General features: G+C 39.7%; 1 protein-coding gene across 10 annotated transcripts in view; it reads left to right on the top strand.

The window, feature by feature from the left end:
* Positions 1-13,975, top strand: part of CALD1 (caldesmon 1) — a 232,720-nt gene that overhangs the window by 88,727 nt on the left and 130,018 nt on the right. For 9 of the 10 annotated variants that reach the window (XR_001917943.1, XM_018046901.1, XM_018046903.1 and 6 more), the window contains one exon: positions 13,635-13,727. The exons of the other annotated variant lie outside the window; for it this stretch is intronic. The gene's annotated coding sequence lies outside the window, so the exon portion shown is untranslated. The remainder of the gene's footprint in view (positions 1-13,634; positions 13,728-13,975) is intronic. 10 annotated transcript variants of the gene reach the window in all.

Raw genomic sequence — 13,975 nt, 5'->3', positions numbered from 1 at the left:
TCTATTTTGATGTTCAGGTGCTTTGAGGTTAAGATGATTGCTTGAAGGATTTATCGGCTGTAGCACTCCCCACACCATGTCATTACTGCAAAGACAGTGCAAATTGTAAGGGTAACAAAGAATCAGTTCTCAGGATTGTTGTTTTGAAGATTTTTATCCCATGATACCAGTTGGGAGTCAAATAAATGGATTTATCTGTCCTCTAAAAACAAATATAGTGATTGATTTGTCTTAAAAAACAACCAGTTCCTGCTGAGTGAACTTGGTTGTTAAGTAACCAACTAGAGTCAGAGTAGTGTTCTACAAAGAGAAAAGATCTGGAGACCCATATCTACTCACCACTAGCTGAGAAGCCTTGGACAAACCATTTAACTTCTCCAGGACTCTCTAGGTCCTGTTTATAAAATGTTTCCAATAATATTTATCTTACTGATATCCAGGGTTGACATGAAAATCATTTGGGAAAAGGAATATGAAAGCTCTGTTTACTATAAAATTGCTTTCATTTGTATTCTTAGTCCATTGATGATACCACTAGTCACTTGGAAATCAGTCCACAAATGACTGATCCCATTGATGATAGAAACATAATTGCCTTGTGACCAACCACTTCATCCCTACCAAGCATTCCAGACATTTCAGTGCAAAAACAAGGTCTATGGGAAAAAGTCAAAAGGCAAGTGATCAGAAGAATTCCACTGGCCCTTCCCAGGGCCCTGTGCACAAACTGGTCCCCTGTGCATTGTTATTTTGCTGTGTTTGCTGATTTCCATAGTTTCCAAGACAATCACAGACTGATAACTGGGGGGTGATGATAAACAGGGACAGAGTGAGCGTGATGTTATACCAGTCTTCTAGTGCAAAGGCCCCTCTGTCTCATCCATAGGGTTGCCGTCTTCGCTGTCTACTCTTTGAGTTAAATGTGCAAATACATTATGCAGAGACTGACATTTTTAAATGCTGAGGAATGACATCAACCAGCAAATTTTTTTTTCAAGACTATACACATTGATGCTTTTGTCTTTGTTACATGGGTAGGACAAAGTGATTCTAGGTTCTAAGCCCTCAGTCCTACCACTGTTCACATTCCCAGTCAGACTTTTGTGCTTAAGGCTCTGAATCAGGTCTTGGCATAAAGCCCTGGAGTGGAGGAGAAAGGTGGGCAGTGCTAGTTGATTACAACGTAGAGAAGAGGAACAGGTTCATTCCACTTTCGGTGTTATTTTGCTTTGTGGCTTTGCTCATCTTGAGCAACCAGCCATACAAAAAATATATAATACACGTCCTTGAATTTTAATCAGTAGTAAAAGCTAACACTAGTAAATGTTTTAAGAATACTTTAAACAAAGTACATATTATGTAATAGAAACAAGAATATTGATTCACAAAATCAATAAAGTGTGCTCAAATTTTCCACTGAGCTGACTGAATTGAATAAATTATCCAGTTGCTTTGATTACCTGTAGTCTCAACCTGAAGGAACTGAACTAGGACACTGCTTCTTTGTGAATATCCAAAATTCCTGAGTACTGAGATTGTTAATAAACTGAGTCTATTGAAACTAATGGGTTTGATTTAATGAATTGTAACTAAACTTACAATTATCAAACTATTCTATATGCCTGAAGTTTACTGCACAGCAAATATTTACAAGTTATTCACCTTGCATAGCAAGGATGATGGAAAAACAGAGCCCTGCTGGTAGGAATATCAAATGGTGCAGCCACTTTGGGAAAATGTCCTGTAGTCCCTCAAACAATTAAACATAGAATTACCATATGACCCTGCAATTCCACTCTCAGGTATATGCCCAAGAGAAATAAAAACACATGTCTGTGCAAAAACTTGTATACAAATGTTTATGCCAACATTATTCACAACAGGCAAAAGAAGCAAATAACAAAACATCCATCAACAAACAAAATGGATAAATAAATTGTGATGTATCCATACAATGGAATATTATTTGACCATAAAAAAGAATGAAATGCTGATACATGCTACTATATGGATGAACCTTGAAAACATTGTGCCAAGTGAAATAACTCAGTCACGAAAGACCATATATTATATGGTTCTATTCATATGAAATGTTCACAACAGAGAACTTTACAGAAACAAAATATAGCTTAGTGGTTGCTTAGGGCTGGAAGATATAGGGGATATTATGGTGAGTGGGGAGATGGCTAAGATTGTGGTGATAGCTGCACAAATCTGAATGTACTAAAACTATTGATTTACACACTTAAACAGATAAATTCTCTGACATGAATTGTGTGGTGTGTGAACTATATCTTAATAAAACTTATTTTAAAATAAAGTAATATCTGATAAATAAAATATACTCAATTGAAAAATAAAGAAGCCATACGTAACCACATAGGCAGATGAGTGCCGTGAAGACTGTACGCTTTGGAGATTTTCATATATGTAAAAATTAAGTGTACCATTTAATATTACACATGAGAGCCCCAGTATTTAAGAGTGCCTTACAAATAATATAAACAAACACCAGTGCTTGTTGATAATGATAATAATGGTGGGGGTGATGCTGATATTTATGATGATGATGGTGACGAAAACAATTGCCATTGCCTCTCCACAATCTTTGGACTTCTAAAAATATCACATTAGGTTTTTCCTGATGGGAGGCAGTTAAACAAAATGCCAGGTGCAAGCACACCATGATTCTATAAAGAGAAAGACTGAATTTTTCTTAGGAATTAATGTCTCATATGTTTGTAGCCACAGGAAGCTTATCAAACACTGACGTCAGCTGCTTTCCCATGAGAAGCTCAGAAATTTCATAATACCATAAGTTACTTTCGCTTTCCTGCTTGCTTCAGACAAGTAGAGAACTTTTCATAAAGCTTAAAAATAAACATATAACCCTCACCCTGCCATGGACACATTCTTAAGGCTTCTCTGATCAGAAATCATCTTGCCTCTAAAAATTCACCCTTATTCTTCTATTAACAATTGAAAAATCTTGGCCAATGCAAATAACATCATGGATTATTCCTATTCAAAAATTGTCCAAGAAAAAAAGAGAAAAGGCTGCAGCAAGTAGGAACCATTTTACGATAGCAAAGCCCTTCTTTTGTACCATTATGTGATCTTGTTCTGTTCAAATAAGAATTTTTTTCATCTTCATACTTGTACAAAATTGGCTCCTCTGTGAACAAAAATATAAGCTGTGTCTTTGGCTTCCCATGAAGTTTGAAGGGGAATTCAGAAAAACTTCCTTGGCTACCTTGGCTAGTCCTGGCCATCTAATAAAAATAAGCTAAGGGTTGATTCATTCTTCTTTCCAGATAGAGAATAACAAAAGGAGGAGGAAAAGAAAGGGGTGATATTCATTGGGAGCCTATAGCATTCTAGATTCAGTAATGGACACTTTATATGTCATCTCATTCACTCACCAGTGAACTTTTACAGAGTATTATATGTCATGGAATTTACTAAATGCTTGGGATAGAATTATGAGTAAGACCATTCCTTGCCATCAAGATGCTCATGCTCATATATACACTATCATCTGTAAAACAAATTAATAGCAAGTGGGAAGCAGTTGTATAGCAAAGGGTGCTGAGCTTGATGTTTTGTGATGACCTAGAGGGGTGGGACAGAGAAGGCGATGGCACTCCACTCCAGTACTCTTGCCTGGAAAATCCCATGGACAGAGGAGCCTGGCAGGCTGCAGTCCATGGGGTCGCTACTAGTCGGACACGACTGAGCGACTTCCCTTTCACTTTTCACTTTCATGCATTGGAGGGGGAAATGGCAACCCACTCCAATGTTCTTGCCTGGAGAATCCCAGGGACGGGGGAGTCTGGTGGGCTGCCGTCTATGGGGTCGCACAGAGTCAGACACGACTGAAGTGACTTAGTAGTAGTAGTAGTAGAGGGGTGGGATGAGAGCTAGGTGGGAGGGAGGCTCAAGAGAAGGGGGATATATGTATACATATAGCTGATTTACATTGTTGCACAGAGGAAACTAACACAACACTGTAAGGCAATTATACTCCAATTTTTTAATTGTAAAAAAAATAAAAGAAGCCCATGTTCATAAGATGACAGCCCACTGTGGCAATGCCTCCATAGCAACACTAGCAAAATACTACATAGGCACAGATGAGTAAAAGCCCTTCAAAGCAGTTATTATTATCCTCATTTTAAAATAGACTCTGCTGTGCATGTATGCTAAGTTGCTTAAGTCGTGTCCAACTCTCTGCAACCCTATAGACTATAGCCCACCAAGCTCCTCCATCCATGGAATTCTCCAGGCAAGGATACTGGAGTGGGTGGCTGCCATGCCCTTTTCCAGTGGATCTTCCCAACCCAGGGATTGAACCCACATCTCTTATATCTCCTGCATTGGCAGGCAAATTTCTTCACCACTAGCAAAAATAAGTAACTGATGCCTAAGCTCATATATCTCTCTTACGACCTCACAGCCTGTCTTCTTTCACAATCCCATGCTGCTTTTAAGGGAAAGACATTTCCAACCCAACTGAATACTGTAAAGCTTTGTTAGCAATCCAGTGAAACGTTTGTTGCAGGGTGCCAAGACAATTTTTACTTTCATTGCTTAATTGACTTTTTCTTGAATTATAAGAGCAATTTCCTTACTCTCTTGCTTTATTTAGTCTGCTTGGTAGCTAAATTCCTAACATAGTATTTTGTTGATACATGTTGTCCCTCTTATCTACTAGTTTATACAAATATCTCTGTATATCCATATGCATAATCTCATAAGAATATGAAAAATGCATCCTATAAAAATCAAGAGATTCTCCCACAGGCATAAAAATTTACACTGAAATACAAGCATACTATAGGCAAGTGTTACTCAAGATACACAGGCAAAAACTTAAATGGAAACAAACAGTTGAAAACAACCGAAGAGGAAACTTTGCGCAAGAACTTAAGGTACACGTAGGGCACTGGAGACAGAGAAGGCAGTGGCACCCACTCCAGTACTCTTGCCTGGAAAATCCCATGGACAGAGGAGCCTGGTAGGCTGCAGTCCATGGGGTTGCAGAGAGTCAGACACGACTGAGTGACTTCACTTTCACTCTTCACTTTCATGCATTGGAGAAGGAAATGGCAACCCACTCCAGTGTTCTTGCCTGGAGAATCCCAGGGATGGGGGAGCCTGGTGGGCTGCCGTCTATGGGGTCGCACAGAGTTGGACACGATTGAAGGGACTTAGCAGCAGCAGCAAGGCACTGGAGATTTGGGAAGAGCAGCGGTGGAAAGTGAAGAGGAGGCACTGTGGTTAGTGAGCAAGGGCCTGAATGCACTGCGAGGTTTTACAGCATCTTAAGATGATAAGTAGTCCCTGTATTTGAATTGCTTTGGTATGGGCCACTTGCAAAAACATTCAATATTTCCCTTCTAAGATATAGTAAGCCAAAATATATATGTGGAAAGTTCACTAAGTCATTGGTAAATAATCCAGTGTTGACTTTTAATTTAGAAATAACTGGCCAAATTGATCCCAGCCTTCCCGACTGCGATTTTCCCCCTACAGAGTGCATTCATTTATATTACGTTTTTGTTTTTTCTCATTGTTTGTCTTTCTATTATTTTATTTTCCTACTCTAATATATAGTAATATATGACTGGGAATATTAAATTTTCATAATTTTATATATGTTGAGCTCATAAATTCCCTTTAGTTGTCCTCTTTCCAGATTGAGGCTTCATCTTTTTCTATTCACATGTTATTAAAATAATCTTTTTATTGATGTGTAGCATACAGAAAAACACACAAATCGTAACTAAACAGCATGGTTAATTTTCACAGAATGAGCAAAGTGATGTAGTCAGCACCCAGATCAAGTAACAGAACATTACTTAGCACCCCAGAACCCTCCTCGTGCCCCCTTCCACAGTCATGCCTCCTCCCCTCCCCCACTGCCCCAGGATAACCATCATTTTGACTTCTGACACCTAGTGACAGTTTTGTTTGTGTTTCGGAGAAGGCAATGGCACCCCACTCCAGTACTCTTGCCTGGAAAATCCCATGGATGGAGGAGCCTAGTAGGCTGCAGTCCATGGGGTTGCTGAGAGTCGGACACGACTGAGCAACTTCACTTTCACTTTTCACTTTCATGCATTGGAGAAGGACATGGCAACCCACTCCAGTGTTCTTGCCTGGAGAATCCCAGGGACGGGGGAGCCTGGTGGGCTGCCGTCCTTGGGGTCGCACAGAGTCAGACATGACTGAAGTGACTTAGCAGCTTAGCAGCATAGTAATGTAATCCTATAGAATTTGGGGGAGGGGGGTGTCTAATCTCTTATTTAAAATTATGTTTCTGAAATTCATTATGTGAGTGATAATTATATTATTCTAATTTGCAACATTGTATTTTGTTGTTTGCCAACTGCAGTTTATCCGTGTTACTCTTGATAGACACTGAGGTGATTTCCACTTTGAGGATGTTTTGAGTAGTGCTGGCATGAGCGTTCTAGTTCATGTGTGCTGATGAATATACACATGGATCTTTGTCATCTGTATGCATAGGAGCAAGCTTTCTGGGTCACCAGTTAGACCAATATTCAGCTTTAGCAGATACTGCCAAATATTTTACCTCAGTGACTATTCTAATTGACATTCCCACAGCAGTGCATGAGAGTTACAATTGCTCGTCAAAACTTTGAATTGTCAGTCTTTGCAATTGTAGCTATTCTAATAGTGTATAATTTGAATTAGAATTTTCTAATGATTAATGAAATTGAGCACTTTTCATACGTTTATTGCCATTTTAATATCCTCTTTTTGTGAAGTACCTATTAGAGTCTTTACTTACTTTTCATAGAGTCATATTTTTTATTGACTTGTGGGAATTCTTTGAATATTTAAATACAAATCCTTTGTCAGATGTAAGTTTTGCTAACGTACATTTTCTAAATCTGTGGTTTGCCTTTCACTCTCTTTATGGTTCTTAATTTTGATGCAGTACAGTTTATCAATTTTATTCTTTTATGGTTAATAATTTATATACCCTATTTACAAAATCTTTGCCTATCCCAAGATCATTGAGATATCTTCTCTTTTCTTAGAGCTTTAATGTGTAAGTTTTCACATTTAGATCTATAATGAATCTGGAATTGGAGGAGGGGGTGTATATGATATTAAATAAAAGTCAAGATTTTCTTTTCCTTTCTTCCATATGTGTATCGAGTTGAGGTACTAGGTGATGTTACTTTCCTCCAGACTAAGTTACTTTATCTTCTTGTGGTTTGATAGAATTGGAGAGATTCCCTTTAGTTGAATCTGAAATTCACCTGCCATTTCCTATGATTCCATTGACTTCGAGTTTGCCCCTTCTCCACAGATGAACTCTCCAAAGGTCTGAGACTATATCCCAAGACCTTTTCCTCTTTTTTTTTCGTGCTTGCATTTTTTAATCAAAGTATAATTAATATATGGTAAAAATGTACTCCTTTTAGTGCACACTTCTATAAGTTTTGACAAATACAGACAGTTGTGTAACTTCCACCACAATTAAGAAATAGATATATCAACTCCAAAGTAGTTCTTCCTTCTTGTACTTTGGAGTTTTTCCTACTCAGTGCCATAATACTGCAGAAAACTCTGCTGTGCTTTTCAGAAACATTGTTTCCTATTCTCTTATTGACTCTTGTCCTTTCCACTCCAAGTGTTCAGTCCTAGAAAGAGCTTTGAAGTTGAACAAGTCTGGGATGCAATTTCAACTCTGATACATGTTAACTATGCGACAATGAATCTAAATCTGTGTCCTTACTTTGAAATAAGATACTAAAACAACTATTTTCGGTTTTCTTTTGAAGGTTAATTAGATAACAAATATCAAGTACCTTGCACATAGTAGGTGTTCAATAGATTCTCCAAGAACTGTAAGATACATTTATCTTTTAAAAATAATGGAGAAGGGGTGGTGTAGGTGGTCCCTGAAAAGCAATTCTTTTCTCTGGGAACCCCCTTCGATGCTGAACTTGATAGAACTTGTTTTATTCCCAGCCATAACAAGGTCATTCATAGATACTGAGACATACACATTATATATTTTTTTCCTTAAAAAACCATAGAATTATATGAAAACCCTCTGAATTGGAGAGATCTTTAAAAATCTATTCCAAATGCTTCATGTTACAGATGAAAGAATTGAGGGGCCAAGAGTACTTAAATAACTTGGTCAAGGTCAACTCACTCATTAGTATTTACTTAAGTGACCCAAATTCCCTGAGATCACATATTTCTTCTCTTCCAAAATACTCCTCGGTCCCATATTCAACTATAAATGTAAAACAGAGAAAATTCACAAGAGACAATTATTAATGTTTTATTGTTACTGGCGCATTTTGAGTAAAACCCATAGATCTATTTTTAAATATTTTATTTTAATTTCCATTCCCACAAATTATGTGACTTCCTGCCAACTAAGTCTGAAATAGCTTCTTACCATTCCTTTCCCATTCCAAGGATTATATCCTGTAGTGTTTCATTCTTTTTTTTATTAAGAAATATTCTGCCTTATTCTCCAATGCACAAGACTGAAAGGAGCTCATGGAAATGCACAGAAGACAGCTCTCTTCAAGTTTACCGAGTTAACAGGAGTGCAGGGGGGTGTCTATTGTCCTGGGCATTGGATGCTTAGGTAACCAATTGCATCCCTGGCATGCACCCGATGGCTGGAGACAGATGACCAGCACCTCTGCCATCCTCATGCTTTCTGGCAAAGGTGGTGCTCTGACGATCTTTTCTTTTCTTTTTTTTTTTTTTTTTTGGTAAGTCCCTTTTTGTTCAGCACATCTTTCAGCATTGTTTGTTTTTTTTTTTAATTTTATTTTTTATTTTTTAAATTTTAAAATCTTTAATTCTTACATGCGTTCCCAAACATTCTGCTAATGGACAGATAAGCCTGAATCCCGTATGGACTGAACAACTTGGAAGAGTTTCATGATCACAGAACACACAGTCACCTCATAAAACCCTCTACCTCCCACCAGGATTCTCAAAGGCTCTTCCAGAAACACTCTTCACATGAGTGACTCCTTAAGCTAGAAATATGTTTTCAGCCTAGGTATTTCCTCCTCAGAGAGACCATCTCTCACCATCCAGCATTCAGTGGCTCTCTATCACATTAGGCTCTTTTATTTGCTCACTATTGGAAATATGTGTGCTATCTACTCCACCAGAATATACCTTCCATGAGAGCAGAGTCCTTGCTCCTCACTGTGTGTCCTGTCCTGGCTTAGAGAACTCACTCAATCTGTAAATGAATGTGGGCGTGTATCTGTCTCCTATACCTGTCAGGCTGAGTCTGCCCCCAGATTTGAATACTGGCTTCATTACTTACTAGCTGGGTGAATTTAGGCCAATGTGTTAAACACAACAAATTTCTCAGGGCTTCTCCTACGTTAAGAACGTGTATCTCATTAGGTCGTTATAATGATAAATGAGATATATGAAAGGAGCTTAGCACAGGGCCTGGCACTAAAAACCCTTAACACACAGTAGTTATCAGAATCTTCACGAGGAGAGCAGAGCATATTACAATAGTGTCATGGGGGATTTCTTAATATAAATATTAATATTGAAATCAAAGAATCCTAACTCAACTCCACAAGGCAATATAAAAATTAATGAAAACCCAGTTCTTCCTGTTGACTCCATGAAGTTATTCTTTTTTATAAAGGATCTCTAACTGAACCTTTTTGATAAACCCTTGTTATAATAAGTTATCATTTGAGATACTCTCCTTTATCCGACCCCTTGGTATCCTTTTGGAAAATGGCATCTTTCTGTGAACACTTGTGACAGGAATTTTAAAGGAGAAGCATAACCACTTTTTGCAAGTATGTACTGTCAATATTTTTCCATTTGTGTAACCTAGGAAGGTGCTAGGTCCTGCTCCTCATGCTACTGAGTGGCTTTACCTAGAGGTTTCCTGAGGCTTTTAAGAAAATCACTCCCCTTAGAAGACTAGAAAGCTGATTGAAGGGAGAGAAATTCCTCCTTTCTTTTTATTACACCTTGATTCTCCCATAGTGAATGCTTTCATATAAAACCCCAGTTTCCCCACATGCCTGAGCAGACAGTTCAATCAAAGGAGCAAAAAATAGCACCTGGCCATTTGCCACTGGCTGGGAAGGCGACTGGACCGAGGCAGCGGGGCTCATGTGCCTCACGCCGTCCAGCTCGCTCCTCTGGCCCCTCTTCCTTCATCTTGGGTCATTCCTTTCCTTACCATGTCCGGTCTAGACTTAGCTTTGCCTACAGAGAATTTCAGCAGCTGAGCCAAGTCAGTCCATCTCTACATGCTGGGCACCGAATGAAAAGCTTAAAGGGATCCAGTGAATAATGGTTCACCCAGGCAAGCATCTGAAGTTGCAAGGTAGCGGACAGTAGAAAATGGTCTTGAAACAGGAAGTGAGAGCTTCATTGACTTTCTGGCCCTTCCGTCCTCAATCTGAAAATAAATATGTGAAGACAAACTCTGTGTTTAGTCACTGCACTATTCACCTTATGGTTTCTCAAAAGCCTTTCTATCTTTGTCTCACTAACAAGATGGTTCATTAACATATACATAGACTCTACAAACCAAAAAAGAAACATTTCCCCAGATCCCCAATTTCTTTATATTTTTCTTTATTCATTCCCAATTTTAAAAATAAAAATACTGAGGGAATTGGGACCTGGGAAAGGGAAACTAGGCAAATAAGTACTGACCCTGCCAGAGGGTTTGGGGGAAGGTACTGAGGACTTTTTTCCCTCCAAGTTTAAATCTCTTGATTCATCCATTAGGCAAGTAACTCCCTGATTTCCTCTAGTCTCCTGTTCCTTCGATGAAGCCTGAGGGTCAAGAATGAGAGGCCTGTGTGGAAGGGGTGGAATTCCCCGCTAGCTCAGTGGTATAGAATCCACCTGCCACTGCAGGATACCTGGGTTCAATGCCTGGGTGGGGAAGATCCCTGGCGAAGGAAATAGCAACCCATTCCAGTATTCTTGCCTGGGAAACCCTGGAGGGCTACAGTCCACAGGGTAGCCAAGAGTCAGACATGATTTAGCAATTAAACAACAGCAAGAGCAACATGTGGAGTGGCTACTATAATGCGCATCAGCATCTGAATGTAAGGAGCTTCTTGTAATGCACAGATTTCTGGACACTTCTCTGGAATTTCCCATGTTATATTTTCTTGAAAAAGCTCTCCCAGAAGATTTTGATACGCAGCCAGTCTGAGAACCTTGATTCTAGGGGGACAGTCTACCATAAGTGCCATGAAGCCAGGTTCATGGGCTGTTTGTTCACTGGTAAATCTCAGATATGTTCCTGGCACATAGAGAAGAGCAGGACCTGGAGGGGAATCTCTCCCACCTGTACTGTACATGTGCACAGGGCTCAGTGATTTGGAAAAGAAGTCTGCGTCTTTATCTCAGTGACTTGCAACCTGCCAGCACTTTAGACTCACTGAGGACAGTTGAGAAACACATATGCCTGGGGCCTAACCCCCCGTATCCTCATTAGGTTGATCAAAGGAGGGTCCCTGGGTTGGGTCATTTTTTCAGAGCTCCTTGAGTGATTGTGGTGTACAGCCAAGGTCAAGACCATCAGCTAACTCTTAGGCCCTTGAAGCTGCCCTGAAGTTAGGAGGGTCAGGGATCATGCCTTCCCTGCATTCTAGAGATGATGAAAGAAAGGCCAGGGAATAGACGCAGTAGGTCTGGATGTGGCAGCATGGGGACTAGGTACTCAATCCTTATTTGTTTTTAAATTTACTCATGGGATTTGTTCTCATCTAAACTCTATCCTCTCGTGCTATGCCAGGGCTGGCACTAACGGTAAAGAACCCCACTGCCAATGCCAGAGACATAAGAGCCGCAGGTTCGATCCCTGGGTAGGGAAGGTCCCCTGGAAGAGGGCATGGCAACCCGCTTCAGTATTCTTGCCTGGAATATCCCATGGACAGAAGAGCCTGGAGGGCCACAGTCCATGGGATTGCAAGGCGTTGGACATGACTGAAGCAACTTAACGCACTTAACGCACATGTACTAGTGCTATCCTAAGCATTTAGGCAGTGGTTCTTAATCTGAGGGGGAGGGAAAAAGGGAGCAGAGACTATTTCAGAAGTGAATGAAAGGTAACACGCAAAATCTGGCCTACAGTTTTGAGGAGTCCGTCACCCCTCTCTAACTCTTGGTTTTGCTCACTCACTCAACAAAATTTCTGGATGTCCTGCTGCGTGCTGGCAGAAGTCTAGGAACTGCAGGGAACTAGACTGTAAGCCGGGCTTGAGCAACTTCTCCAGCTAGCAGATGTCTCACAGATTTTCTTGTCCCCCTTTTCTGCAGTTTTATAAGAAAGTCCTCCAATATGAGGCCCACAGCAGAAGTAAAGGAATTTAAATGGGATTTGGAGCTGTTACCACTTTCTGGCATTGTAACCTAGAAGGATAATTATATCTTCTATCACTCCAGCTAGATATCAGGCTCCTTAAGATCAATGCCCACATCTCCAGAATACTGAGCAGGGTACTGTAGATGTACAACAATACAACAGTTGAAGTGTGCATTTTGGACAAATAGGAGGAGACATAGAGGTTGAGGGAGGGGAGCTGAAGGTAGCCTGAGTGACTCTCAGGAATAAAGAAATGGAATAAGAAATAACACCTGGCCCTGCCAAACAATTTACAAGCCCCTCAGGGTTCCCCATCCTTAGTTTGCAAACCAGCCTTCCTGAGATGGATACAGACCACTGATACCATGCTAGGCAGGTTTTTGTTTGCTTTGCATTTTACCTTTGAAATCTGAAATGAGAATCTAGGGATCTAAGATTGATTCCCAGCAGTGTGATTCCAAGCCAGTCCCTAAACTCCAAGAACTTCTAATTTCTTCCAGTGCAAAAAAACAGAGAATGGGGTGGCAGAAAGCAACGTGTGTCCTTAAGGTCCATGTGGGCCCCATTATTCTACCAAAAAAGGCAAATGTTAAAACCCAGAGCTGCACTTGCCACACTCATATGCATAGCATCCTTGGTGCATCATGTTGGGGCAGGTTAGGGATGCAATGTGATTGGCTGTTGCAGTTCATTATTTCTTTGGTCTAATATTTAATATTTGTTGCTGTGTTTCAAGTACAAGAGAGTTACCTCTAGATTATCTACTGGTGCATTCTATCATTATTTGTAATCTTCTGGAGCCTCCTCTTTTACCCATTAACCAAGTTCCTAACCATCAATAGCAGAAGACTTTGGGCAAAGCAAAGGGTCTAAAAAGACTTTGAGAGTCTGAGGTTTAGAAGGTTTTGAAGGTGAACTTAGAAAAGGCAGTGTCCCTGACTATATTCTAATCCCTTTGGTCTTTGATTGTTGGCATTGGTAGTGCTCCCTGCTTTGTACAAACCATCTCTCACCTCCACTATTTAGAAGAATTTAGGGACTGACTCTGTAATAATTGTATTAATTTTCTTTAAAATGCAAATACAACTATCGATTGCAAATGCAATATCTATTTATATCTGTGCTTTATTTCCCTTTCACGGTCCTAACCAACATCAGTACCTGAGAAAGAAATTGTATCTTAAATATTTGGAATAGTTCTACATTAACTAAAATTCACTCCACTGTTTCCATCCATTTATGCCAGGTAATCATTGAAAAGCTTGAAGATCATCCAGCCAGATTCATAGGGATTGGTAATCAACCAGAGGTTCACGAGCAGACGTTTGACTGCTTACCCGTGAGTAGAGTTTATGTGGTTTTGTTGGTGGGGAGGGCTCTGATCTTAACAATTACATAGACTTTCTGCCTGATGGTCTAAATTCTCGCAGCTAAAGATGCATTGTGAGAAACCAAGGGTTCTGCTATGCCCTTCATAGTTTATTTACCAAGTAATCTATCAAGTTTGAAAGAATTGTTTTCCTGTTTTGGAATCTGATTTTTTTTTTTTGCTTTATTTTACATTTTTTTCCTGCATCTGTAGTATAT

The sequence above is a fragment of the Capra hircus genome, chromosome 4, assembly GCF_001704415.2.
Source record: "Capra hircus breed San Clemente chromosome 4, ASM170441v1, whole genome shotgun sequence".
NCBI classification, from domain to species: domain Eukaryota; kingdom Metazoa; phylum Chordata; class Mammalia; order Artiodactyla; family Bovidae; genus Capra; species Capra hircus.
This window is presented reverse-complemented; position numbering and strand designations above follow the sequence as displayed.